Source organism: Myotis myotis, unplaced genomic scaffold (assembly GCF_014108235.1).
Source record: "Myotis myotis isolate mMyoMyo1 unplaced genomic scaffold, mMyoMyo1.p scaffold_m19_p_4, whole genome shotgun sequence".
In the NCBI taxonomy this organism is placed as follows: domain Eukaryota; kingdom Metazoa; phylum Chordata; class Mammalia; order Chiroptera; family Vespertilionidae; genus Myotis; species Myotis myotis.
Genome location: NW_023416346.1, coordinates 23,043,843 through 23,050,262, shown reverse-complemented (window position 1 = coordinate 23,050,262; position 6,420 = coordinate 23,043,843). Strand labels below are relative to the sequence as shown.

At 40.1% G+C, this 6,420-nt stretch overlaps 1 pseudogene; it reads right to left on the bottom strand.

Moving 5' to 3' along the window:
- Positions 1-3,713: 3,713 nt before the first annotated feature.
- LOC118654384 lies at positions 3,714-4,917 on the bottom strand (annotated as a pseudogene).
- Between the last annotated feature and the right edge of the window lie 1,503 nt (positions 4,918-6,420).

Below are 6,420 nucleotides of genomic sequence, written 5' to 3'. Positions count from 1 at the left end.
GTAGATTCTCTCCCTTGCTGACTTTGTTGAAGCAAATAACTATCTTGTTAGTTACCCTCAAGTAGTTGAAGACAGCTCTGACTGACAAAGATAAAACAAGAAACTGGGACACTCAGATCAGTAGGCAGCAAAGAACTGAATTCAGCCAACAACCATGTGAGCTTGGAAATGAATCTTTCCCCAGCTTAGCCTCAAGATGCAACCACAGCCCTAATCCATATTTGATTGTAGCCTTTGTGAGGTCCTGAAACAGCAGACTTAGCAAAACTGTGCCCAGACACCTGATGCACAGAAACTGTGAGATTATAAATGCCTGTTGTTTTAGACCACTAAGTTCATGGTCATTTGTTATGCAGTGATAGATAAATCATAACATGGCATAAAATAAAATACATAAATTTTGTGATATAATGTGATCTGTGCATTTTTATTAATGCATTACATAACAAGATATAACAATGGATATAATATTTACCATTATTTAAAAACTAGAGGCCTGGTGCATGAATTCATGCATGGATGGGGTCCAGCCAGCCCTCCCCAATAGGGGCCCATAGCTGGAGGGGCCGCGGGTGGTTGGTCACTTGCCCTGCCCCCAATCAAGGTGTTGGGGGCCAATTGGGACCCAGATAAGACTGGTTGGCTGCCACAGTGCATGTCATAGCCACCGGTTGTCCCAGTCATTCCACCGTTCTGGTCGCTGGGCTTTTATATATATAGATAGTGATGAGCTTTCAATATATTTCAAGGTATCTGCAAGAACAGTAATATAAAATGAATATATGGGTGATTTCTTTTGGTGACAGTTACAAGTATTGTTAATACCACCATGAATTGTTGCCTACATTCATAGGTGAAAGAAATGCTCAATTTTATTTAGAGGTTAGTGAAAATAAAGATTTAGGTTTTCCATCTCCTAAATTAAGCAGGACCTCTACATTATATCCAAAAGACCCCAAGTTTAAAAATTTACCATATAGACATATTGTTTGTTAGAGTCTTCTGGCATCTGTCTTTTTTATTGCTTTTAAAGTAGCTTCTCTGCCCTTGTCATCCTGTTTCATGATGTCCTGTGGAACATACCATCTGGAGGAAGTCTTTTCTAATATGCCAACTGAAAGTTTCCTCTCTTGCCCAAACTTTGTTTGTAGGTATATGTGTGTACCAATTAATTGAAATTAATCACAACAAGCGTAATATCTCTCAAATTTTAAATGTACATACTAGTAGCATTTGGTCCGGAAATTCTGTTCTAGAACTCATCCTGCAAGTGGGCAAAGATATGTAGGATATTCATTACAATGCTGTTAGTAATGCTAAACAAATAAATGTACATAAATTGAAATCTTATTGAATAAATTTCCATTAGTAATGTAACTATTAAAAACAAAGAATTGTATGTTTTGCTAAAAATGATTGCAGGATATATTAATCAAAAAAGCAAAGATCAGAACAATGAGTATAGTGTTTTTACATTTGATGGTGTGTCAAAATTTTCTGGAATTAGGCAAAAGAAATGTTGATACTGTGTACCCATGGAAAACAGCAATGAGGACCTCAGTGGAGAGACATACACTTTTCATTGTATACTTGTGGTTCCCAAATTGTGCACCAAGTTGCCTTGGAACACTGAAGGATAATTTAAAATATCAAGGCAAGCACAGGGATACTAACAATCTGTTGTATATTTTGAAAACTATAATGTCAAGGTAGTTCATAGTTTCAACATTAGATCATGTATGTTTATAGATATCGGGTTTTTGGCAGTTGCTATGGTAAACTAACAAATGACCTTGTTTGGATCATCTAAGAGACACATAATTATTGTTCAATTTATCTTCACCCTGAACTGACTAAAGAGGCCCTGCTAAGTTATGTAAAAAGATCCACAGGTTATTCTCATTTCCAAACAAGGAAAAACTTTCCAAACCTCGGGATAGCATTACTATAAGACTAGGTAAGTATTATCATCAATTTATGTTATAGAAAATTGGGACTTAGTTAGGCATTGATAGTAGGAGCTGACTTTGAAAGCTGCTCAGATAATGGTAGCAGGATTGAGGTAGAATAAGAGTTGAGATTAATGTGCATATTCCTATCTTGGAAACCATTAAGGGCTATGGCTACCTTTTGAGATGGAGCAGCTCAGTCTTTGATTGAAAACTCACCACTATTTCTGTTTTGTTTGTTTATATTGTTCTTTAGATTCCACATATAAGTAAGATCACATGGTATTTGCCTTTCTCTACTTTATTTCATTTAGCACAATACCTTCTAGGTCCATCGGTGCTGTCGCAAATGGTAAAATTTTGTTCTATTACATGGCCAAGTAATATTGATTGTATTGTAATAACTATGTATGGTGTCAGTCAGGTACTGGCAGTATCAGGGGGAACACTTGGTAAAGTATATGATTGACTAAACACTACACTGTTCACCTGAAACTATTACAAAATTATATTGAATGTAAACTTTTTTAAACAGCAAAATGATTTATTTGTAACACAGCCCAGTTCCCATCACTTTAATACAGCACAGGAGTAGAAAATAGTTACACTGCAAGCATCACATAGTCCAAGGTATAGCTCCATGCCTTCCATGGCAGCAAGCCCATCTCCCCCAGAGACCCATGCCCAGAGGCAAACTGAACTTACACAAACAGGCAAGTCCAGAATGAAGTCAGACCCAGGCCTCAGCATGATGCATCCTTCCCCCACAGTCTTTTAAGCTTCCTAACTGCAGCCTCCTCCCCCTTTTACCCCCAACCAGGCCAACTCCTAGCCTCTGAGACACCAGAGAGCTTTTTATATGGAGTAATTAACAGGGGTTTAAGTGTTACATAAACAAGACAATAACCTGTGAAATCTAGTGTTCCATAGAAGGGTTAAGATGACTCCGCTATACATAATCCTAATGAGAAATGACAGCTCTTTCCCTCTTTCTCTTCACCATAGATGTGGATGGTTTTGAACTGATTTTGTCTCAGACAGCTCTGTATTCCAGTTTCTCTATTGGTCTTATTAGAGGTTGTTCTCCTCACCCACGGATAAGAAGGAAGCCTGGAGACGTTTCCCAGTTTAGAGGCTGAGAGGTAAAGCCCTTAAAGTTTAGGGGAAAAAATCCATTAGAAGATTTTTATGGAGATTATTGCCTACAAGTATTCTAGTCTATTCGGGAAAAAGTTACTTTTAGATTTAGAGGGCAATCCAAACACAGAGACAGGTATTCTTTCTGATTAAGTACTAGTTTGTAGAATATAGGAGGCAAGGAAGAGGAGTATAAAAATCTCAATTTGCCTTCATCACCCCAAATCTTCTAGAGAGCCTCAGAAGATTTACACTAGGAAGATTCCACCTCTCCCAGGTCTTGGTGGGACAATGCCTAAAGTTCTACCCACAATGGACTGGTGGCCTTTTTAACAAATTCACCATGAAAAGACAGGAAAATAGAGAGGTCATATCCAAAGGAACATCTTACTCAATCATTAAGGGCTCTGACTAGTGGTCAAAACATACTGATGTTTGGTATCAGAACTGTTTTTATAATGTGAGGAGATCATAAACAGGGGAGGAAACTTAAGTAGCAACACTTAAGGCAAGGAATAGAACCCATATATTAGCTAGAAATCACTTGCAGATATAACATTGACATTTGTTTCTTTATTTTCAACCCTACTCCAATTTCTTGGGAAACCTGGGCTACCTGTACCTGTGCTATCGCCTGCATGTGCAGGACTGGGTAATCATATTCTCATACTCCTTGTACAAGATATACCCATTAGCCTCAACCATAAGGCTGCTAATGGGAACGTACTTATAAGGGACACATGAGGGCTGATGACACTCTGGTTCACCATCTCATTGGCAAGGTTCTGAATGGTGGCATGATTGGAAGAATTGAGACCATAGTGTAGTACCTAAGGGCAGGTTCCATTACAGTAGTTTGGGGTACAGAGACGAGGAGTAATGATCTAGTGATCCAAGTCCAGCTGATGGAAACTGACTTGGAAATGGTGGAGGGAACACTGGTTACTTTCAAGCCTATCATGTTCCTGGGAGGGACCAGGAATCTCAGATGCAATACTGCCTGCTTGCTGTGCCCTCTGCAAGAGAAGAGTTCCTTTCCATAAATTCCTCCAGGCCGCCGGGTAGAAGTTTGGCCTTCTGAACACTTTTATGAGTGTCATTGAAATAGAATAACAAGAAGGCAGTGTCCAAGGATGAAGTGCCATGCCACAGGAGCTCATGACCCTTGCTACCTTTTTACTGCTGACACATGAAGCACAGTCATGGAACCTTGTACTTCTTGTGATTCCAGAGCCTTTGCTGAATGTGTTGTATGATATCAATCTCTGTCCAAGCTTCAGATAGTAGGGGAGATTTTGAGAACCTCTTCCTGAGGGAGGAAAGCAGTCATTTGGGTTTTTCTGGACCTAGGGCTCCACATGGCAGGAGAGGTGGAAGCCAGCTAGTGATGGTAAACCACAGTGGCTCTGACTAGTTGGTAGGTGACCTGGTTTAGTCTCAGAGGAAAGTCCAGTGTCTGTATATGCCAGGGGTCTCTGAGAGACATTGCTACATTGGCCAAGGGCCTCACCAGCCTCACCATGGTGGCCCCAATTGTGTGGTTCTCCCTAGGGTGTCCATGCACATCAGCTGAGTGCTGGTACAACTCCAGCATGTACCACGTGGGATACCCTAGGACCTGTGGCTTCCTCTGCTGCTTGCCAGAGGCTTCTTCTAGCAGCTTCTGAATCAGGGGCAAGGTAGGAGCCTCAGCCAGGGGGCCAGTAGAGTGCTGCCCTACCTTTTCCATGTGGACTCTGTGTTCTGTAAAAAGCACTAGTCCCCAAAGAAGAATTCTAAAGATGCTGAGGAGGACTATCTTGAAAGGCTTGGTGTTCAGTAACGTGTTCCAGCCCAAGCCCAAAGGATATCACTATGTCCCTTTCCTGTCACACAGGTAACTGCATCCTGGCTCCACTACCAAAAGGATAGAGCAAGAAAAAATGAAAGGCAGGCAGGCCCTATGTTGCTTCTCCTGGGAGGATCTTCTGGACCAAATGAGGTCTCTTAACTTGGCCTCTTTGCATCAAAACAAATAGAAACAGCAGATGGGACAAGGCAGCATGGCGCTCCTGCTCTCCAGGGTTGGTAACAAGATAGCATTTATTTGGAGGCTGAGTTAATTTAAAAGCAGAAGTCCATTCCAGGACCTGCTTCCTTACCTTATCCACTAGGATGAAAAAAAAAAGCAGCTGAATGAAAACTTTAAGTTAAATATATTAAATAATTATCTAGTAAAGAAAAAAAAAGTAAGTCCTCACTAGACTGACCAGGTTTCTTCATTGCTCTGTGCTCAGCAGAGACACTAAATCTAAGTAAATTGAAGCTAACTATAGGAAATCAGAGTTCATGGTTCAGATCCTTTATACCCTTGAGATTTGTGCAGAAACCCTGATTCCAGGGACTTGACGGAGGTCACTGGTTAAGACTGTGGCAGAGCCAGGACTTCAAAGCAGGTCCTCTGGTCTAAGTTCGGTTCTTTATCCACTCCACATCACTGCTTCCAATATAACTTAGTGAATGAGAGACTGAAGATTCATACTTTGACCAACTTAATTTTCTTAATTTGTTTTAAAAAAACTTTAATTACAGTTGATATTCAATACTATAATAGATTCAGGTTTAGAGCATAGTGGTCAGGCATTTATATACCTTACAAAGTGATCCCCAATCTTAGACTTAGGAAGTCCAGCAGACATTGTGTTGAAGGTCTAATTGTGAAACTTCTTAATCCTCATTTTCCTTACTTGTTTGATGGGGATGATAATAATATATATCCTACAGGATTTTATGACGATTAAGTGAGATAATGTGGGTGAAGCTCAGGGTAAATTTTCAGTAAATGTTGACCCTTACTCTTGGCTAAGAGCTTGACCTCTGGAGCCAGTAAGGCAAGGTTTTGAGTTCCATTCCTAAGTGACTTTGAGCTCCTTACTTAAATCTTTCTGGGCTTAAAATTTTTTCCATCATTTGTCTCATAGAATTGTTATGAGGATGCAAGAAGATCATATACGTGATGCAGTGAATGCAGTGCCTCTTTACAGAGGAAGTAATCAACTTAGATAGTGTTACATGATTATTAATGGTAGGAGTACTGACAAAATTTGAGTTTTCTGCCTGGAACAATCTTTACTGTTTAATGATGAAAGTCTGCCATTAGAAACTATGATTGGGATCCTCCATGTTCTACCCTCTCCTGCCCTCTGTCCAATCCCATTTATAGCTCCTTCCTTTATACTCAGATGTAAAAGGCCAACAGCATGGAACATTACTTCTCTCAGTGAGATTTGCATTTTTCAAAGGACCAAAATCCTAAAGTGGAAAAAGGAAACCTTAATGGTACAAATCCCAGGCC